This window comes from Hippocampus bargibanti, linkage group LG03 (assembly GCF_051943395.1).
Source record: "Hippocampus bargibanti isolate YZ-2025 linkage group LG03, ASM5194339v1, whole genome shotgun sequence".
NCBI lineage: Eukaryota > Metazoa > Chordata > Actinopteri > Syngnathiformes > Syngnathidae > Hippocampus > Hippocampus bargibanti.
Genome location: NC_142736.1, coordinates 26,323,126 through 26,347,511, shown reverse-complemented (window position 1 = coordinate 26,347,511; position 24,386 = coordinate 26,323,126). Strand labels below are relative to the sequence as shown.

The 24,386-nt window shown below is 38.7% G+C and overlaps 1 protein-coding gene across 2 annotated transcripts in view; it reads right to left on the bottom strand.

The window, feature by feature from the left end:
* LOC148900842 (talin-2) overlaps nt 1–24,386 on the bottom strand; it is a 108,701-nt gene that overhangs the window by 75,217 nt on the left and 9,098 nt on the right. The window contains exon 2 of one of the 2 annotated variants that reach the window (XM_088992835.1): nt 5,334–5,395. The exons of the other annotated variant lie outside the window; for it this stretch is intronic. The gene's annotated coding sequence lies outside the window, so the exon portion shown is untranslated. The remainder of the gene's footprint in view (nt 1–5,333; nt 5,396–24,386) is intronic. 2 annotated transcript variants of the gene reach the window in all.

Genomic DNA, 24,386 nt, shown 5'->3' with positions numbered 1-24,386 from the left:
CGTGCAAAAATGTGTCCACTCCAGTGCCAGGGTTTTTGTCATTGTCAATCGAATTCCAGGACCCACAGAATATTAAGTTTTAGCATTACCTCAACATTCAATGCAGCATAAGAAACCTTAGATTCTCTTCTTTCATCAGAAAATAAAAGTTAATTCCTAAATTATATTAGTCTGAAGTTGTATCAAAATACCAAATATATATCAAATAAATAAATATAAATAAATATCAAAATACAAATTCAAATAAATATCAAAATACAATGCAATACATACATATTGGTTTATATAGCACTTGAACAACAGCTGAAGCTGGAACAAAGCGCTAACATGGAAAAAATTGAAATACTGCCCCTTTGTGGAAAGGAAAAACATTGCCAGAGGCCATGGCCAGCGCTTTATCGGCACCAAAGCAAGAAAAAACCTGAACAAATTCGGGAATGGCGCTCTACGTCCTATTCTCAATTCCCGAATACATTCGTGAATGGCAGTGAATGATCAGAATCAGAATCATCTTTATTGCCAAGTATGTAGGACACACAAGGAATTTGTTTCCGGTAGAACACGCTGCACTAGTATCGTTGTCAAAAAAACTGCTAAGTGGCACTATACAGTTCCATTTTGGCTACTGTTGAAAGAGTTCAAAGAGTTAATGGCTTGGGGGAAGAAGCTGTTTAAATGTCTGCTGGATTTGGTGCGCATGGATCGGTAGCGCCTGCCTGAGGGGAGTAGCTGGAAAAGGTGGTGGGCAGGGTGCGGAGGGTCCAGTAGGATTTTCCGCGCCCTAGTTTGGATTCTTGCAGTGTGCAAGTCCTCGAGAGTGGGTAGGGCGGTGCCAATGATTTTTTCCGCCGTCCTAACTGTCCGTTGAAGTCGGATTTTGTCCATTTTTGTGGCGGCCCCGAACCAAACGGTGATGGAAGAACACAGGATGGATTCGATGACAGCCGTGTAGAAATGTTGCAGCACCTCCTGTGGCAATGATTGATATTGCTCAACCTTATGACACATCAAATGCGTCCATTCAAACATAATATTGGAATTCACATACCCAATGTGAAAAATGGGATTGGAAAGTATATATATGTCCCCTCTGGAAAGTGAAGAAATGCGTTCATCCAGACATTCGGGTCTTATTTCACAAAGTAAATTGGATTTATTATAAATATATATACTTATTATAAATATAAATACTTGTTTTATAGGTATGCATATGGCAACCCTCATGTCCCAGATGTAGGTCAGTACAAGAATGAGTAACAAAACAAACAAATAATTGTTCTCATTTGTTGACTTAAGGGAGTGACCTGTAAACGTGCATGTGTAAAAAGACAAACATAATCATGTCAGGTGCAGTATTGACGTCGCGTCACATTATTGTGCTCCGCTTTGCTCACAATGGTAGCCAACGAAAAAAGGAACTAAAACGCACACCGTCTTGGAAAGTCGCAAGATTGGTGGAAAAGAGAGTGGAAGGGGGAAGACCTGCGGTGGAGGTGAAATCAAGCCTGTATTTTTATAGAGCTGTGTTAGCGTTAGTTATTTTAAAGTGCTCTATAACGACACTTGTGTTGAGTCAAATACCAGTAGAGGACATAGAACCACGAACACGCTTGTCAGGTCATGCAAATAACTTACAATAGAAATCAATTACGGACAAGGGTGCCAAGCAGGCCACTGCTTGTCATCCACAAGACGTAGACAGTATCCAGAAGAGGAAGAGCAGGTGATTCACTAAACAAGAGTCTGCCGGTCACGTCACTGCTAAGGATAGTCTCAAAAGTCAGACGGTTACCCGATCTACCGATCCATCCGCCGTCGCAGTGTCCTTGTGGCACTGGTAATTGCTCCCTGTGAGCAAGACTGTCTGCTTCAGTGTCAGCTTGTCAGTAAAGATCTGGATATATATCTCCATTTGTTGAAAGCCGTTTTAAACTCAAGGAATTATGATCCTCAATTAACGAAATACAAGATCCTAAAAAAAATGTAAGCTTTCTTCCAGTCAATTGAGTGAACTAATGCATCGTAACGGGCCGCCATTTGATTAGGTATCTCCCGCACCCCCGGGGTGGGTTGCTTTGGACGCCTGCAGAGCTGAAGTGTTATGAGATTCAATGATGAGTTTTGGAGACACATAATGTGATGCTTATATTGCCCATTTTGCCCAAATTGAGCAACATGAGGGAGCTTCAAATGTATTGTGCATCAACAAGAAACGAGTCATTGTTAACTCCTTGACTGCCAGACGATGTGCAAAAAATGTGTCCACTTCAGTGCCAAGTTTTTGGTCATTTTCACTCAAATTGCACGACCCATAAAATATTCAGCTTTAGGACTACATAAACATTCAATACAGCGTTAGAAACTTTAGTTCTTCTTTCATCAGAAAAAAAAGAGTTAATTCCTAAATTATATGGGTCTGGAGTTATCTCAGCTTGCAATAGGGGCAAAATACAATGCAATACATACATATTGGTTCATACAGAATAGCACTTTAGCTGAAGCTGGAACAAAGTGCTATCATGGAAAAAAGCGCTTTATCAGCACCCGAGCATGAAAAAACAACACCGGAACAATTTCTGGAATGGCGCTCTAAATTATATCGGTCTGGAGTGTTCTGAGTTTGAAATGGAGGCGGCTGTACAAAATACAATACAATATATACATATTTATTTATATAGTGCTCTAACAACAGCTGAAGCTGCAACAAAGCGCTAACATGGAAAAAAGGTAATTGCTACCCTCTCGTGGAAGGGAAAAAAAAAAAAAACATTGCCAGAGGTCTGACCAGCGCTTTATCGGCACCCCCGCAAGAAAAACCAAAGCCCGAAAAAATTTGGGAATGGGGCTCCAAGTGATGCTTTTCAATTCCAGAATAAATTGCAGTGAATGAGTTAAACATACATCAAGGAATATCAAACCCAAATTAGATCTTTGTCAGACCTTTACGAACAGGACAAAAAATAAAAAAGGGAGCTTGGTGGAAGTGCTTTCAGCATTTTTTTTTAACATGGCACGTCACTTCAAAAGGATTGTACATTTACAGCAAACACTCCTGAGTGCTGAAGGCTCAGATCTGATGAGGGGTGTTCACGCAGTTAAGCCGACAGGGGACAAACGTATGTTAGGTCAGCTCATTAAAAACACTGCAAAGTCAAGATGCGCCGCTGGAACGCCAACCCCATTTGGGCAGGAGAACCAGATGCGGCCGCTTAATTGGCCTGTGAAAAACACCTTGCCGAGTCAGCTTCTGCAGACATGCCAGGAGGCGACGGTAGTCAACACACTCTGGTTTAATTTTAGAGGGAAAATAAGTCCAAGAAGATTGGAGAGGATTGAGAAATACTGAAAGGTGACTTTATTATCTTGCATACAACAACCCATGCAATAGCAGCTGCACACCTGACGTGTCTTTCTTTTTAATTTCTGCGCAGTCACGACCCCTTATCTTCACGAAACATGAACTATGCACTCTGACTACCAAAGTTTTATCTTAACGCAGGATTTTGTTTGACTTCATCATCCTCTGATTTAATCATACCAAATCAACAGTCTAATCCACAGGTGTCCAAGTCAAGGTCCAGGAGCCAAATCGGGCCCGCCACATCATTTTACTCGGCCCGCGAAAGCAAATCAAACTTATGGAATTCCATGATGCTTGCTAAAGTCTAAGCCAAAATTTCAATTTTTGGTATGCAAACCACAATAGTCATTATTATTGACTTCAAATTTGAAAACTAGTTATTCATTAATTTGTGTGTGCATAACAGCCCCCAATAGGAAACTGTAACTACAATGTGGGCCGCAGCGAAAAATGAGTTTGACATTCTTGGTCTAATCAGTTCTTGGTCAGTATATAATAATAATAATAATAATAATAATTATTATTATTATTATTATTATCATCATATCATTATTAATAATAATTATTGTTATTATTATCATTATTAATAATAATTATTATTATTATCATTACCATTATTAATAATAATTATTATTATCATCATCATCAACATCAACAACAACAACAACAATTATTATTATTAATAATAATAATAATAATAATAATAATAATAATAATAATAATAATAATAATAATAATTATTATTATTATTATTATTATTATTATTATTATTACATTTTAAGCGCCTTTCGAAGCTCTCAAGGACACTTTACAGTTACAGTTTAACTCATTAACTGCCAATCCCGAATTTATTTGAGAATTGAAAAGCATGATGTGTTTTTTTTTCTTGCGAGGGCGTGCTCTGGTCAGACCTCTGGCAATGTTTTTCTCTTCCACAAGGGGGCAACATTTGCCTTTTGTACAGCCACCCTCATTTCATGCTCATATAACTCCAGACCCATATAATTTAGGAATTAACTCTTTTTTTCTGATGAAAGGAGAGAGTCTAAGGTTTCTCATGCTGCATTGAATCAGAATCATCTTTATTGCCAAGTATGTAGAACACAGGAGGAATTAGTCTCCGGTAGAACATGCTGCACTCGTATCATCAAAAAATTGCAAAGAGGCACTATACATGTTTATGTAGTCCTAAAACTCAATATTCTGTGGATCAAGGAATTTTGGTGACAATGATAAAAACCCTGGCATTGGAGTGGGCACATATTTGCACATTCTCTGGAAGTGAATGAGTTAATAAACAAGTCACATTATTTAGGATTGAACAGACACTCATCTATATTTGTATTTATATTCCATCACATCATCACGGAATAAAAACCAAAATATTACACACGTAGCAGGCTGATGTCTCCAGTGAGAATCTGTAGATGAGGACAGTCAGTATGTTGAGAGAATGTAAACTCCACAAGGTCGGAGATTAGATCCAAAGCTAGAACGTCACAACTGCGAGGCAGATGCACTAAGCACCTGGCAGGCACGCTGTTAAACATTGACTGGCCAACTAAAATATAATTTAAATGCTGCATCACATTTTGGATGGATTCCTTGCATCTCTGAGTTTATCAACGTGTATAAATAGAAAGCAAATAAATTTAGATTGCTCAATGAAGACAATCTGCTGTAAATACACCATCACATTTAGCAAAAAAAAAAAATCATTGTCTTGCATGTTAGAACAAGCTAATAGTATAATCATAGAGTGGAGCTATAATGGGCTCGAGAAACCATTTGCGAAAAAAGCTTTATTTCACAGTAATTAGCTTCATGTTACTATGGCAACCCTCAGACAATGGCTAAAAAAACGCACTTTTTACTTTTTTAAGTTAAGAGTGGAAAACATGATGCCTCACTAATTCTTGTATTAATTTCATCCCATCTGCGCCAATGACAAGTGCAGATACCCGAAACGTACCTTATCGCTGAATACCGAAAAGGCCGCCTTCCTTCGTTGTGCGTGTGTGCTGATCTTCACAGCTGAAATGACAAACGGTGGACTTTGAGATATCGACTCGCATACGACTGGCCGTTAAATGTGCAATTGGGATGCAAGCGCTTTAGTGAAGTGACATTTCACGATTACTCACTCACTGCAGCTTCATTGAGTGAAGCCGTGTTACCGCTCACGACAGAAACATGATGCAAATACAGTAGGAAGTTCTCCATGAGCAGCAGCTTACCCCAATAAAATATAATTACAGTATTTGATTGGAATTACAGTACATTAAATTAATTTGGGGGGATGGAAGTATATACATATAAAATATATCTGTGGTGTCTGTTTTCATGATGCTAATTGTTGAAAATGCAGAAACCCTATTGATAATTATGACATTACATACTGTATATTTTTTAGAATTTGTATACTTATGACATAAGATTAAATTAAAAATAATAATTATACAATTTAAAAGACATGCTCTACTTTACCAGATACAAATATAGTATGAGGTTCTTCATGCGCAGTCTTAAAAAACATAAAAAAGCAAATTATTTGATTGTAATTACTGTATATTAATTTGGAAGGGGAAGGAACTATATACATACAAAATTTATCTGTCCTGTCTTTTTTCATTACATTAAGAGTGTTCAAATGCAGACACAATGTTAATGATTATGACATTACATAGAGTATAATTTGTAGAATTTTTACATTTATGACAAGTTTAAATAAAATAAATACATAAATAAATACGTGAAAAAACACCCTCTATTTTATCAAAATTAATTTGGGCTATTTCTACCCTTTAATTTGTTTTATTATTATAAATTATACTGATTGTGATTGTCTTTTTACACTACAATTACAGAAACAAAAACAGATGTAAATTGCGCATAATATATTAGACACCAGATTTCCTCATTCACTAATGATGAACCCACATTCTTTCAAATGTCTTTTTTATTTATGGGTTCTTTTTTTTCTTCGAAAATGTGTCTAAAAATTCATATTTGGAATGAGCTCCAAAAGTAATTGCAAGAAAAGAAAACGACGTTCTGTTAAACGTCGACACTGGTGTAAATGAACCGGTACTACAAATAGCTGCCATATTTTCACAGCCAACTTTTTCAGGTGGCGGATTTTGAAGGGGTGTAAGCATGTGGAGCAGCGGCATGAAGACAAGGATAATTGGAATATCCAATTTTGTGCAGACTCCTCAGAAAACAGCTGCGGGTGGACGGTTAATGACATTGGACTATAGGTGAGAAAACAGATCTGAACATGCTGCAGACTCATTGAGGGCAAGAGAGATGGTCTGGACGGTCTGGAATGATCAACGATGCAAAGCGCCACACCACGGCACTGATTTGTTTTCTAAAACGTGCAGGGGGCTTCATTTTGTTTTCATGATGTATAGTCTCTCATCTGATGAATCTTCCAAATCACATTACAGAGGTGCAACAGAAGAGCAGCTGCATGCAATGACACCATACTGCTAACCGCTAAGCCCGCCTCCTGTCGACTGGACTTGGGTGGGGGGGGGGGTAAACATACGCCATCTTCCCAAGTGTCATTTACTCACAGGAAGCAGGCTCAAGTTTCCTACAGCTACTGACTCACGTTTGAGGCTAAATGATGATGGGGGTTCCCCTTGAATGTGTGTGAAACTGCCACACGATGAATGAGATGAGGGGGAAAAATGTGTTTCAGTATACATTAGCGATGTGACAAATATGACTTTGTATATGAAGCAAGATTGCAAAAGGGAGGAAAATGTCTGGACAATTTCCGTGGGAACTTAGGACAAAAGACGCCTCCAGGCTAGTTAGTTGTGTCCATAATTTGTAAAATCACTTCAAATGACTTCTACTGAGCGTATTTTATAAAGATTCCACCGCATATACAGTAAAGTCTCGTTATATCGATATTCAAGGGAGTCCGAAAAAATATCGATATAACCGGGACTATCGATATATCCGACCCTGTTTGCATGTAATTTTCTCTGTGCGTGCATAGAAATAGTATCGATATAACCGGGAGTATCGATATATCCGATATCGATATAACGAGACTTTACTGTAGCTATATTTTATGTTTTAAGACTTGCGATGAATATTCAAGAAGTCTTGTTTTTGAGTTGGACGATACCTGTCGTGACGTCACGGTAGGTGTCGTCACTGACCGAGAAAGCGACACACGATGCATTTTGGGTACTTTGTTTGGTCTGAAAACTTGGTGTTGATCCGTGCTGATGGCGAAATTAGAAGGAAAACACATAAATAACGCGATGGTGAATCGTTGTGTGTTGCACCAACACTACCATTTGATACTAGCTGACACAAATTCCCAGCAGACAAATCAGCCCATTTCCAATGGAGCTTGGGCGCCATCTTGTGCATTTTCCGGGACGCTATATTGGAGTCCAGACGCCTCAAAATCATACGGAAGGACTTTTTTAATCGATTGCAAACATTTATGCTTTCCTCTTCAGAACTGTTTGAATCATGTTCATAACTGGATGAGTAACAAGAAAGCATCATCTCCGAATCTGAAGCCATTGTTTTGATTCTCGAGCAAAGCAAGACGTCTTGGCGTGACGTCACGAACAAGGAGGCGGGACCTTCTGAAACTCACCATCCCGAGGTCATTTTGAAGTAGTTTTGGGACACTTTAAGTCATTTTTATTGGTGTTTTGCATTTGACTAAAAATATCAGCCTGCGTGTTTTGGATATTTTAGATGCTATTAAATGTTTCTCTGATGTCACTTAGGAAACAAAAAAATGGTGTCGGGTTTCCTTTAAACTCGGCAATTTAGATTTGAAAAATAATGATGATTGGTATTTTGTTTTGTCCTCAGCGTGATGCAGACATCCTGAGTTTGAACGTGAGAATGGAGGGTTGTTTTGAAAAAAAAAAAAAAAACCCCTGCACTTTTCCATTACGAACGGAAATATGTGAATAAATTCATCACATGACAAAAAAATCGTGAAAAATCAGAATATCAAGAGGAAAACAAATAATTTTCAAAGAAACATTAACACAAAACAGTTTTTTAAAATCTCGATACGCATATTAGAAAATTCCGTTGCAATCTTATGAGGAAGAAAATGGGAGAATTAAGCTGAAATGCTATGAGAAGTTGAAAATGATAAGTTATTATATTACAGGGAAAAACAACATGCAATTTTGTGAATATAAAGTTACATGATGAGAAAAAAAAGTAGAATTTAAGAAAGAATTTAAGACTAATAAAACAAAATGTATAAATAAAATCTGACTATGACAAGATATGCAGCATACAATTTACACAAATACATTTGTCATATGAAGCAAATAAAAGACAAAGTCAAACTGTCGCAATAACTCAGCTGAATCTCATGAGTTATGTGAAATACCCGGTTAGTATTCCATTTTCTTAACAAGCCTCAAAGATGCTCTCATAAAGATCAAACCTACATTAAAGTAAAAAGCAATCCCTGGAAAATGCAGACCACATTGTGATGGAGAAACACTAATCCTACTCCCTTTTGCCTTTCGGAAAATCAATGTGAGCATTCCACAAACACAAAAAAAACAGCGAGAAAGAGCGCAAGAGAAAGACAGAGACCGCAAAATCTTATCTTGAGTAACTTCACAGACATTTTGGATTCCTGAAGGAGTTTGCTTCCCAGTGCAAAACGCTGAGTTGAAAAATCGAGTGGCGGCAGCAAATCAAAATGAACCAGCGGCAAAAGGTTGATCTGGTAGTCTCCATAAGTGGGGCTCAGGCGTTCATGTAAGAAAGTCAAATATGCCACATGGGAATTCATTGTGTACACAATCTCCGTCAGACCTCAGACAACATGGTGCCCCTTTTTGCAAAAAGAAATTGGAAAATGTCCACCCGCTATGTATGTGAGGGGGAGGATGTCTGGCTCAAGGTGGGGCACATTAACGTTTATTTGAAAACATGACTGCAATACATCACTGACATCGGCTTGGAGATCTGCTTTCAGGGTACACAATATGAATATAAAATAACTTTATAATTGGATTGGATTGGATTGGATATGCCTTTATTAGTCTCACAGTGGAGAAATTTACATTTCACAGCAGCAAAGTGATGAAAGGAATGAAAGTAGAAAAACGAAATACATGAGCTGCTGGAAAGGCAGCCACTCTCGCGGCGCCGTCTTGAAGTCAAAAGAACAAAAAAAAACTAAATAACAAATAATATGACAGCATAGAGACAATATGACAAAACAAAGACACAGAGAGACATTCATTCTTCAGGACTTGCTGTACCCTCTTTGTGATGACATGAAACAGTTCTAGATGAAAGAGGAGAGGATCAAAGCGTCTTTCCACCAGTGGATCAGGGACATCATGGTGGAATGTGCATGTCAACTACAAGCTAAATGTTGAAAGCAAACACGCAGCTGTAGCATCCATTAACGAAAAGAGATTGTCTCACATCTCCTGTTCCACATAAATCTGCTTCAATTCCAAGCCGCAACAGTTCCACATACGCATCGGCGCTCTGCGCTGACGCTCCTTTCTTCTTATTGCGGGTTCCTCAAGCCATGCATCCATCCAGCCGCAGACCAGTACATACAAACATTATTTTGTAGTAAAATGTTATATTCTCTCCAGTTGTACATGTACATATCTTTATAGAGCATATATTTAATTAAATGTGTATTTTTCAGTACAAACCAATTCAGGATGTCATGGAGAGATTCGGCAACAGGTGGCGGGGCTGTGCTTCCCAGTTTGAAACACACCTGCTGCCGATCTCCTAATTATTCACCGGGATATTTAAGGAGTATCATTTTGACATTTGTTTGCGAGTGACTTATTCGTCTTGCCACTGCTTGTGCCCCAAGTTTGGTATTTTGCGATCTTGTTCTTGTCTTAGTTGTTCTTGTATCTCTCGGTCCATTGTGTTCATGATTGCGATTCCAATTATTCATCATTCTGTGCATTTGTGAATTGGGTATGTAAAATTTCATTTTGTATACCCTTGATTGTTTTTTTTTCTCCTCGCCTTTGTGCTAGTGCTTTTCGTTTTCGCGTAGTTTGTATTTCCTGGTCCTTATTTGAACAGTGCTTTGAGGTGATTTTTGTTTGTCCGGATTTACGTACCAAATTAAATGTTATTGTTCCGTACGCCTGTCCCCATCTGCTATTTTTGGGATCCAGCTACTTACGAAGCTCCCAAACGAAGCGAGACTTCTCTTCTCTTTGTGACACAGGTTACTTATACAAGCCTTAAACATATTTATATAAGCCTTAAACATATTTATATAAACCTTAAACATACTTATATAAGACTTAAACATACATTCCACATTAAACATACATAGCACTGAAGCTACTTACGAACAAATTCACCTTACGAACGACCGTTTGGAACATATCTCGTTAGTAAGTTGGGGTGCGTCTGTATTTCACTCCCCCAAAAAATAAATAATAATAACAATAATAATAATACATTATATTTTAAGCGCCTTTCAAAGCTCTCAAGGACACTTTATAGTCACAGACAAGCATAGGTTCTACAATAAATAAAATACCATCACAAATAGAATGCAACAAATAAAATACAATTATAAATGAAAAAATAAATAAATCAGAAGATCCAAAATCTTTAAAAACCGTTTTCACAAGTTCTGATACAACCGTATGGCAATGTTCACCACCTACACTAGCGCAAAATACACAACTACTGTAATGCAAAAATCCTCCACGTGTCAACCTTTTCCATTCATTTGGACCTCTAACAAACAAACCTCATCTTCTTGGCAAATCTTACTCGTTAGGTCGTTATTCTGCCCTTTTTCAGCAAATTGAGGACATCTGGAGTGCAGCTGTTGCTATGCATCAAATGCTACACATTCTTAGACACACACATACATGTATACACACACACTCATAGACACACACAGTTGCAACATAATGGACTCAGCAACAGAGGTTAATGGGTCAGGAGTCTTGTGTTCAGGCACACCATTTAATCTGCGCAAGCTAGCATACGAGCTGTGGAAATCAAACACCAACACAAGTAGAATGCTTTCACTAAAATAGGCAGAGATGCCAACGTGCGCACACACGCATACACAAGGACATTCTCACACACACACACACACACACACACACACACACACACACACACACACACACACACACACACACACACACACACACACACACACACACACACACACACACACACACACACTGGAGTACCACTCATGTCGCTTCTATACAAGGCAAGCAAACATTTGACACTCTCTTGGGACAGCAGATTCTCACTGATTAGTGCTGCCCTTGCAGGGGAAGTGTTTGTGTGTGGGGTATTTGGGGGGGGGGGGGGGGGGGGGGCACACTAATTCAATTACTGTACAGTCTTTCAATTCCTGTTCAGTCCAATTCCATGAATGGAATCAATATGTAATTGAGAACTTGCTCGCATTACCATTTGGATTGGATTAGCCTTTATTAGTCTCGCAGTGGAGAAATGTCCATTTCACAGCAGCGAAGTGATGAAAGGAAGAGGAAAGGAAAGAAAGAAGTAGAAAAACAAAATACAGGAGCTGCTGGAAAGGCAGCCACTCTCGCGGCGCCATCTTGAAGTCAAAAGAACAAAAAAACCTCAATAACAAGTAAAATGCCAACACAATGACACAGTCATTCATTCTTTAGCACTTTATGTACTCTCTTTGTTGCATGAAGCAGTTTTAGATGAAAGAGGAGAGGATCAAATCTTCCTTTTCACCAGTGGACCAGGGACCATTGATGAGATGTATTTGAGAGTACAAAAATCTCACGTGAAATTTGAGAATTTTTTTTAGATCTATGTTTTACATTTTTAAATGTTATATATTAACACCTGTCGGTATGATAGTAGTCCTCCATAGCAACCAAAATAAACATCTAAAGGCTTTCTGATTCATATCTGTGTATAAGAATGTCTGTTAATTTTAATATAATTTTGGTGATTCTTTTCCATAGTAAAAAGATCCCATAAACAAATGTGACAGAATTTGGTTCTCATCTTTCTTTTATTGTTTTTAACACTTCCATCTGACACCCATAAACTAATACATGTGTGTTTAAATTAAATAATGACAGATCCTAAAACTATGCACGCTCTTTGCAGCACTTTGCTTTTCTTCAAAACATGAAAGCTGTAAATACCCCCGGAAAAAAAAATCTAGATAGACAACGCAATATGAAAGGAGAATTAAAAAGGATGCTTTCTAGCCTCAAAGCAAATCCGAAACACTATTAAAGAGTCATTTCTTTCTAAGGGACTCCTCCTGTGAGGATATATTACATTGGCAATGCTCCAGTGTCACAATAATAAATAAAAATGAAGAATCACAGCCATATGAGAAAGGCTGCGTGGGAAACAAAACAAATGAGTTTTTCAGATAAAAAAATTGTTGAATACGATGGATTAAGTCTGCAGACATGGTTTGTCCTTTTTTTTCCTGGACAGAACCTATGTGTGAAAATAATGGAATTTAGCAATATTTGCCCTTGAAAATGTAAACTTAAAAAAAGCTAGGAAGGTAGTCATCGTTTATCCTCAGAGTAGTGCAGGAAAGTGCCAAAAAACACATTGTAATCAATTCCAAATGAGACGTGTTAACAAAACATCAAAAATGAAGGAGAATGTGTCTCTCTTGTAATTGCTTTAAGATTCATTTTCCACCAAACTCGACACTTCCATTTGATTTTACAAATGCCACAATGTTTTTCTTAAATCCAGGACTTTTTATTCTAGATTAGGGCAGACCAGAACAATTGAGATCAAATCCATCTTTAGGATTTGATGACAAAAGGACCACAGATCCTTCCTTGTTTCGGAAACAGCACAAGCTAACTTCTCCACAAACCCAAAACAACCAAGCTTCATCTCCATCCATACAAACGAATCAAGCAGCATACACAGAGGGATCGTTTCACTCGACCGAGCCCACTGCTTTGAGCCGAGCAGACCATCCCTCGTGAACTGTCCACCTAATCTTCTTTTGCATCTCAGCGGTGGAGAGTCGCGAGTACTCTAATCCGCCAGACAGCTGCGAGTTAGCGGCCAGTCAGCCAGAAGCCACGACAAAATTCCAATTTGGTGAGCAGTTAGGCATTGGCACACATTCCAATTAGGATAAACACTCTTATCGTTTTCCATTAGCGATGGTTGCAAAAGAGCCTTTCTGAGTGTTACGTGCAAAAGCAGTACATTAACGCTTTGAAGACAACTCGGGCAACTGTCGCGCCATTTCCCTCCTAAGCGTGTCGGATATGTTTCACTGTAGTTGTAATTGAGCGTAAAAGAACTTTGGGCTTGATAGACTATGATCCCATAAAGCAAACACAAAATGACAATGAATATAAAATGGTTATAAGAGAGGGTTGCACTTTGTGTAGATCTAAAAGTTTCCATCACAGAACATCATGTGGGTGAGCACTGCCAGTACACAGTGAATTTTGAAGTACAGTGATACCTTGGTTTACGAACCCCTTGGCTTACGAACTTTTCGGTTTACGAATGTTACATTTATGAAAATTTTACCTTGGCATACAAACTATTTTTCGGGATACACACAGAGTTGCCACAATGAATGATGTGTCATTCGCGAACGCGCGGTGGACGATTGTTTTGTCCTCTATTCCCCGCCACGTGATTGGTCAAGAACGCAGCACTGAGGGGGTGGGGGTTACAGACAGAGCGAGAGTGAGGCCGTTCTCCCAAAAACAAAATGGCATCTTCGGTTACAGCCACGTGATTGGTCAAGAACGCAGCAGTGAGGGGTGTGGGTTAAACATTAAAGAGACAGGCAGATGACAGAGAGAGAGAGTGAGAAAACACACACACACACACACACACACACACGAAAGGGAGACGACAGAGCTTGAAACAAAAAAAAACAAGAGTGAAAAAAACTAAAGTGAAATGGTGAGAAAATGGATAGAAAACAGTGAAATTTGGACTTGTTTCAACTTTGATAGTTCAAAAGCACAGTGTAGACTGGAAGGTTAAACTATCCCATCAATCAGGCTCCACAAATAACCCGCACAAGCCATCTGTACACTTGATGCAAAAAGGTATCAATCCAGCTAAACAGAACACAATTTATGAGGAAAAAGGTAAAATTATCGCAGAGAAAGCACCTCCAAGGGCTTATTCCTCAAGATGGTGAAAGAAGGCTACGTTCCTCATCAAGTGTTTAATGCTGATGAAACCGGCCACTCCATTCTATCAAGCCATCAACAACCATCACAAAGGTTTATAAAATGACTGTATTATACAGTACAGTTTATTTCTTTACTTATAATACCATAGCACATCTATTATATATAAAATAGGGTATATTTTGTGTAGTTTTAAGGCTTAGAAAATTAAAAAAATATGTTTTATGGGGACCTGGGAACAGATTATTCTCATTTTAATGGTTTCTTATGGGAAATTAATTTTTGGGATACACACTTTTCGCCTTACACACTGTCTGGGAACCAATTAAGTTTGTACGTCAAGGTATAACTGTATTTGAAGTAGTGTTAGAGGATGAGAAACAAACCAGGTCAAGGAGAAGAATGTGATGAGGTGTTTTGACAGTTTTGGAGCAAGAACGCACATCGCTCCAAAAAATATTCATCCACGAACACTCGCAGTTAGCACTTGGGTTTAAAAATTCATTAGCATGCCAGATCTGTACTTCAAAACGGACTGTGGTAGCTACTAGCTGACCACTTGTAGCGTTTCCTAGCGATAATATTAGCCAACTCATACCTAACAATGTCAACAGTGCCCCATTCAGAAATGCACCATAAATGAGACCTGGTAATTGTCATAATGGCTTGATATTGAGTGGTAGGAGTTAACATATGTGCCATGCATGCTTATTTAAGTAAGGCAAGGTTACTCAATCACGACTACATATGACAAGAAACACGGGACAAATGGTTGGTATTGTGTGTTTCAACTCAATTTTGTGAGCTAGCGAGCTATGATTAAAAAAAACGCACAGTTGTCATCGGTGATATGATCTGATACCTTCCTGTGATTGGCTTTTTACAAAATTAGATAAAACCTCATCCGGACTTAGCACTCCACCACGATGAACTCATCTGAACTTACACCATTTGTTGGGAAAATGTCTTATCGGATCTAAAATGGAGATTGTAGGAACAAGAACAGGTCAGAGCCAATGGGCACTTTTCTCTCCTTCAGCTACCAACTAAAGTGTTTCACTGAAGTGGACACTTCAAGATAAAAACTCGAGAAGCAGAAACTCTCAAGTGCTTAGTTCGTCCATTGTGGACATATGCAACAAGGGACTCATTCTTCACCGATGAAAAAACGTTGATGCTATCACATCTCTACTGTTGGCTTTGTTACAACAGCCAGGGGCAGGAAATATACCACTTTAGTGTCCGAGTTGGGAGATCATTTGCAGATGATTTAAATAGCAAATGAGTGATGTCTGCATTTAAAGGAACATGTTGAACAATACGGAATATGAGCCAGCGTGGTACACAACAGGAGCTGTCAGGACAGAGCTCATCTCCTCGAGGTGTGGCGGCAGCTGCCAACCAATACAATGGTGACTGGCCTTGGATGTAACCTAATGGTATGGCGTGGCTTTTGGTGCTCAAAGCAATATATTTGAGATGTAAAATCCATACATCCATTTTCTGATCCGCTTTATCCTCACAAGGGTCGCCGGGGGTGCTCGAGCCTATCCCAGCTGTCTTTGGGCAGTCGTTAGTTGCCAGTCATAACATATGGAAAACGTTATGGAAAAAGTGACTTTGACATAAATGGCTATTGCGACAGAACCCTTTCAGAAAATTGAATTTTTGGGTTTCTGGTAAGATGAAAATCAAAAGGACATGCCAGTCTGTAAATCTAGAAAATATGAACATCTATCGACAACGGATACAAGAAATCCAGCTGTTTGACAAGTTATCATACATGCTGAAATAGTAGCCTCTCTAAAATAAATACAGTATTTTCCGGTGTATAAGGCGCACCCCCAACGAATGGTGTATTTTCAAAATTTGTCAGAAAATTGAATTTTTGGGTTTTGGGTAAGGTGAAAATCAAAAGGACATGCCAGTCCATAAATATGGAAAATATGAACATGCAGTACAGTGAAACCTCGGTTTACGAACCCCTTGGCTTACGAACTTTTCGGTTTACGAACGTTACATTTATGAAATTTTTACCTTGGCATACAAACTATTTTTTTGGGATACACACGGAGCTGCCACAATGAGTGATGTGTCGTTCACGAACGAGCCCGTTCTCCTAACAAGAAAATGGTGGCCATTGTTGTGGGGGTTAAACATTAAAGAGACAGGCAGACAGAGAGAGAGTGAGAAAACACACACACACACACACGAAAGGGAGATGACAGAGCTTGAAACAAAAAAACAAAAGTGAGAGTGTGAGAATAGTGAGAAAATGGAAAGAAAACAGTTAAGATATCCCATCAATCAGGCTCCACAAATAACCAGCACATATGTACACTTGATGCAACCCAGCTAAACAGAACACAATTGATGAAGAACTAGACACAATTATCACAGAGAAAGCACCTACAAGGCATCATTCCTCAAGATGGTGAAAGAAGCCTATGTTCCTCCTCAAGTGTTTAATGCTGAGGAAACCGGACACTCCATTCCATCAAGCCATTAACGACCATCACAAAGGTAAATAAAATGACTTTATTGTACAGTAAAGGTTATTTCTTTAATCATAACACCGTTGCACATTTATTATACATAAAGTAAGGTTTTAAGGCTTGGAAAATTAGAAAGTAGAACATTATGTTTTATGGGGACCTGGGAACGGATTATTCTCATTTTTATGGTTTCCTATGGGAAATGAATTTTTGGGATACACACTTTTCGCCTTACACAATCTGTCTGGGAACCAATTAAGTTCGTAAGCCAAGGTCCCACTGTATATGGATATCAAATACAAGAATTCCAGCTGTTTGACAAGTTAGCATACATGCTTAAATATTAGCCTCAATAAAATAAATCGTATTTTCCGGTGTATAAGACGCACTGCCGAAGAATGGTGTATTTTCAAAACTTTTCAGAAAATTACATTTTGGGGTTTTTGTTCAGGTGAAAATCAAAAGGACAATCTGTAAATATAGAAAATATGAACAACAGATAAAAGAAATTTAGTTTCTTTTATCTTTAGTTTGACAAGTTATTATACATGCTGAAATATTAGTCTCTCTCTAAATACAGTATCTTCCGGTATATACGGCGCACCGGATTATAAGGCACACCTTCAATGAATGAAAAAGGTTTTCCAAATAGAATATATAAATATATAAAAGTTTTCCAAATATAAGGCACACCACATTATAAGGCGCTACAGTAGAGCCTGGGGCTACGCACAACTTCTTCTATAGGGGAAAATGGAGTCATGGCGGTTGACAGTAGTTGCGAGAGCTGGCTCAATATTACTTCACATATAAGGTGCACCTGCGTATAAGGCACCGGGTTATCTTTTCAAGGGGGCGCCTTATACACCGGAAAATACATTATTGGCATTTTTTTTACCAGGACTCGTGAAAATCAAAAGTATAATATATCACAGGTGGCTGTAATGAAACACTCAGTTAACTAACACCACCAGAGTTTCTGGTAGACTTTCCTAACACAAGACAAAGCGCTCCGAGGGAAGCCATGCAAATGCAAACTTAAATTTTACTCATAGGGAGCTTTTTGGAGAAAAAAAATCAATGACGTATGGTTGTTGTCGTAGGTCAAAACCAGAAGTGACTTGCTAGCACTCTGGGATTCTTTGAAAATTCAGTCCTGAATCTAGTTTCACATAGCAGAACACCAAAAAATCCAGAATGTTTATCATAGCACTATAGTGGATCCACCCACAAAACAAAAAGGTATCACGCAAGGTTTGAGTAACAATTGTTTGAAGTAGACATCATATTAGTATCAAACACAGACTGTACATTTGCCACCAAATGTAAAAGTTCACACGTGAATTGCCTTTTTTAGGGTTTTCAAAACGCCTGATTAAGCACCAATATTTCTACATGCACACCTGATGAAATAAAAATCCCAGATTAACCTAAAATTTGGTCTCAAAGACCTATGTCCAAAACTATTCAGGAAATCGGCCATTTTGGTTTGAAGCTGCCATTTTGAAGGGTTGTGAACGCTTTTTTTTGCCTAACCATCCAATGTGAGTGGAGCATGGGGTCAAAATGTTTCATCATTTTGCCAGTTTAACATTTGAAAAGAGGTTAGCTGACCCTTTAATAAGACTTCAACTTTCACCATCATTCCCTTTGACCTGCCAGCAGCCATAATGCTTCTGTGCTTGCAGTGATACAATATTTTTTTTGTGCTGATTCTGTTACTGGAGACCAGTTATTTTTGGGGGCTCACTTGTTGAGTTGAGGGGCAGCAGAGTTCCCCGCTACACCATTGTAAAGGTTATTGAAAATGACATACCGTCATAGTGAACACACCGTCCATCAGTTTCAGAGATGTCGTCCATTAGTCTGATATTTGTGTACGGATTCATTGCTTGGCTAAAGACGCCTTGTGTCTTCTTTCAATGCCGCCAAATGGTTTGAAGATTAAGTATCCACATGCTTTGCAAGCCACGTGGTGGAATGGAGATAGGTTGGGAAGCTGGGGGGGGGGGGGCAGACTTGAGTGGCAGAAAAAGAAAGACTGATGAGCTAATGAGGGAAGCAAGAGAGTGAAAGGGACAGCGAGAGCAGGCTGCTGTTGCTTTCCTGCTCAGTCAGCAAATTGGAAAAGCAGCACCGGAGGGACGGGGAGAGCAGACATACACGCATGCAGGAGAATGGTGGAAATGCTGCAGTCAATATGTCCTTTTAAACCTGGAGGAGAATACGTTGGAAAAGGAAAGGGGCAATAATCATTTGTGTACTGATCACTTTATTAGCATGGACCCACATTTATTATCAAAACTAACATTGTTCCATTATTTTATTCCCATCAGTTTGCTGCGCTTATTTCATTGAATTTTTTTTTTTGATGATTCCATTCCTTGAATGTTACATTATTTAATTATTTTGTCAATTTGCTATGTGAATCCAGTTTGACCAGTTGTGCTGTCTAATGCAACTTGTGTGAGTGGAATGTTTTGAGATTTTTTGATGAACTGAGTAGGGAAAATATACAACAAAAATAATTTGTACCAATTTCATATTTTTATTGGGAATGCCAGATGCCATTTTTATTTTGACTACAAAAAGAGATCTCCTTTTACAGTATTTTCCAGTGTATAAGGCATATGGGAGTATAAGACGCACCCCCAATGAATGGTCTATTTTCAAACAAGGCACTTGTAATGTAATAGATTATTATTATTATTATTATTATTATTATTATTATTATTATTATTATTATTATTATTATTATTATTATGTGAATGAAAAAGGTTTTCCAATTATAATATAAGGCAGATCACATTATAAGGCGCTACAGTTGATTGAACGCTGGCCTGGCGTGTGTGGCTGCCACTGCTCACCCGCAGAAAAAAAAATATCCTGTGACTGTTAAGTGTCCTTGAGAGTTTTGAAAGGCGCTTATAAATGAAATGTGTTATTATGATTATGATTATGATTATTATAGTAGAGAGCACTACTTCTTCTACAGGGGGAAATGGAGTCGGTGGTTGCAGACAGTAGTTGCAAGACCTGTTGTGGCTCATTATTACTTCACATATAAGGTGCACCGGCGTATAAGGCGCACAGTCATCATTTGAAGAAAATCAAGGCTTTTGTGTGTGCCTTGTACACTGTAAAATACAGTCATTCTTATGTTAAAAAGAAACAACTCAACATGTTGGTTTGTTGCCATGCGAGCGTCCAAATATTTCCCATCTTACAGAAGAGGGCGAAGGAGCACATTTTTCAAAAATTGTTATCTATGACTTTCATCTCTGGACATGCACTTTGTGTATTTCCCACTTGAAAATCACCTGCCTTTACGGCTGCTCCGAGCTGCATTTTATCCACACGGGCCACTTCATTGGAACAGCTTGAATAAGGGAACCATTTTTTTGCAAAAGGAACAAACAATCACAAAAAAAACAACTCTCCATCTGCTACTTGACTGTCATTTAAATAATAATAATATTAATAATACATTTCATTTCTAAGTACCTTTCAAAACTCTCAAGGTCACTTTACAGTCACAGGATAAGTTTTTCTGTGGGTGAGCAGCGGTAGCCACACGCGCCAGCGTTCACTCAACCCAGAAGTAACTCAAATACATAGAAAGCTAGCTAATATATAGCTAATAGCTATCCAGCTAGATAGATAGCTAATAGCTAGCTAGATAGCCAATATATAGCCAGCTAGACAGATAATAGACACCAAATAGCTAGCTAGCTCGGCAGCTAGCCAGATAGCAAATAGCTAGCTAGGTAGCTAGCCAGTTAGATAGCCATATAGCTAGGTTAGGCAGCGGCAGCCACACGCGCTAGCGTTCACTCAACCCCGAAGTAACTCAAATACATAGAAAGCTAGCTAATATATAGCTAATAGCTAGCCAGCCAGATAGATAGCTAATAGCTAGCTAGCCAATATATAGCCAGCTAGACAGATAATAGACACCAAATAGCTAGCTAGCTAGCTAGCAGCGGAAGCCACACGCGCCAGCGTTCACTCAACCCGGAAGTAACTCAAATACACAGATGAAAAGGTTTTGTCAGCCGTCATCTGTACTTCTTTGAAGAAGGTGTCGGACGTTTCGCTTCTTATCCAAGAAACTTCATCAGCAAACTAAAGTCTTACTGGTAGTTTGGGCCCTATATATATATATATATATATATATATATATATATATATATATATATATATATATATATATATATACAGTAAAGTCTCGTTATATCGATATCGGATATATCGATAGTCCCGGTTATATCGATACTATTTCTATGCACGCACGGAGAAAATTACATGTAAACAGGGTCGGATATATCGATAGTCCCGGTTATATCGATATTTTTTCGGACTCCCTTGAATATCGATATAATGAGACTTTACTGTATATATATATATATATACACTGTCCAGACATGGCGGTGCCAGACTCTGCTATGATAGAATACATAGAAAGCTAGCTAATATATAGCTAATAGCTAGCTAGCCAGATAGCTAGCTAATAGCTAGCTAGATAGCCAATATATAGCCAGCTAGACAGATAATAGACACCAAATAGCCAGTTAGCAAATAGCTAGCTAGCCAGATAGCTAGGTTGAGCAGCGGCAGCCACACGCACCAGAAATTTCCACGGTGGAGAAAAGTCACAAAACGCAAAAAATCCTCGTGACTAATATCATAGGCTTTGTAAATGATCTTATTTAAATCGGCTGTCGCAATTCAATAACGGCAGTAAAAATTTGGTATTTTCCAAATAAAATGGATCAAAAATGGAAAAAATGAAAATACTTGACAAAAAAAAAAAGCATAAATTGCAAAGTCCGTGACATGTGTTGCCCGTGGGTGGGTGAACACAATCCTCCCTCCCTTCCTCCTTCCCTCTTTGTCTCTTCTTTTTAAGTAATTTCCCTGAGGGTACGCACTGCACTAGGGAGATAAGTAACCCAACTGAGGACAAGCCTCACATTCTCCCCCCCCTCACATCGATGTGAAGAGAGGAATGTGACAATACAGCATGTCTCCTTCCAGCTGGAGAACAAGCTGCACACTGGCAACTTCGTATCAAACGTAATGGTTTGCAAAGACAACTTTGTCTTTAATTGTTTGCCAGCGTTACAAATGGCGCTGGATTACCATGATTCAGTTTCAGGAAATAACCCGCACGCACCCGGTGGGGCAAATTGAATCACATTTGACCCTGGTTTGACACCGTAACAAGTTCTCGTAATTCCAGCAGTTCATGTGTACGTGCAGTAAATGGTTTGATTTAACTGCACTCATTGTGGTGTCCACAGAGCAAATCGGAACATGCCAGGGTCATGACCCTGAAACATCTCCGGTTTTGCCCTCCAAAGCCCGACATGCAGCAACTGCACTCAGAACCTCTCACAAAAACTAGGTTTGACTGTATTTTTTTTTCCTTAAACTCGATGTTGAATTTATATTAACTCATTCGCTGCCATTCCTGAATTTATTCAGGAATTGAAAAGCATGACGTGGAGCGCCATTCCCGAATTGCTTCGGGTTTTGTTTTTTCTTGCGTGGGGTGCCGATAAAGCGCTGGTCAGACCATTGGAAATGTTTTTCCCTTCCATCATCGGGCATCATTTGCCTTTTGTCCATGTTAGCGCTCTGTTACAGTTTCAGTTGTTGTTAAAGTGTAGTGTGTAGTGTAAAGTGTAGTGTAAATCAATATGTATGTATTGTATTTTGTGCAGCCGCCCCCATTTCAATCTCAGATAACTCACGACCCATATAACTTGGGAATTAACTATTTTTTTCTAATGAAAGAAGAGAGTCTAAGGTTTCTTAAGATGCATTAAATGTTTATGTAATAGTAAAACGCAATATTTTGTGGGTCCTGCAATTTGAGTGAAAATGACAAAAAAAACTCTTATAAATGAAATGTATTATTCATTATTATTATTATTATTATTATTATTATTATTATTATTAATAATATTATTGCACGTCGTCTGGCAGTGAATGAGTTAATGAATTCATCAAGTGGAGTGCACTGTTGGCTGTAACCAGCAGTGGTGCTGTTGAGTCCGTTTTGACTAAATAGTGGCACGGAGAATGACCAGGAAAAATCAGCCTATTGACCCAAGACGTCAAATGACATCAGTCGAAATGATCTGACGCAATCACACGGCACTGAACAAGGTGCACACCAGATGCAGAGATGCAGATTTTTTACAAAATTAATTGCACTTCTTGATAAGCAAGGATGTGGTCTGTTGCAAAGCAATTGAGTATGAATACGACTGCTGGGGGACAGTGACAACTTCTGAAAGGTGAAATAGTGAGCCAAGTTGCGGTGAAGCATTTGCTTGGGATGGAGCAAAGATGAAAGTCAGTGTGATCACCGCAGATGAGTCTATTACCTTTGCAATTTCAGAAAGGAAGGGTAGGGTGACGCTCCGCAGTCGCTGGGAAGCCATACGATCATGAGCGAATATCACACACACCTTATGATATACCTCTCTTCCATTATTTTTTAATCACAAAAGAAAGAAAGTGAATTACTTGCATGTATCGTATTCAGAATCAGAATCGCAATTGAAAGCCTTTAAAAGAAAACACCATTTTTTTCGTAATTGACATCAGAAAAACGTTTTATAGCATCTAAAATACCCAAAACACGCAGGCTGATATTTTTAGTCAAATGCAAAACACCAATAAAAATGAATTAAAGTGTCCCAAAACTACTTCAAAATGACCTCGGAGATAGCGAGTTTCAGAATGTCCCGCCCCCTTGTTCGTGACATCATGCCAGGACGTCTTGCCTAGCTCTAGAATCAAAACAATGGCTTCAGATTCGGAGAATATACTTTCTTGTTACTCATCCAGTTATGAATATGATTCAAATAGTTCTGAAGAGGAAAGCATACATGTTTGCAATCGATTAAAGAAGGCCTTCCGTATCATTTTCAGGCGTCTGGACTCCAATGTAGCGTCCCAGAAAATGCACAAGATGGCGTCCAAGCTCCATTGGAAATGGGCTGTTTTGTCTGCTGGGAATTTGTGTCAACTATTAGCAAACAGTAGTCTCGGTGCAACACACAATGATTCACCATCGCGTTATTTATGTGTTTTCCTTCTAATTCCGCCATCAACGCGGATCAACACGATGTTTTAAGACCAAGCAAAGTACCTAAAATGTATTGTGTGTCGCTTTCTCGGTCAGGGGCGTTCCTGGTGTGACGTCACGTCAGGAATCGTCACCAACTCGAAAACAAGACTTCCTGAATATTCAGTGTGAGTCTTAAAATGTAAAATATAGCTATATGCGGTGGAATCTTTGTAAAATACGCTCAGTAGAAGTCATTCGAAGTGACT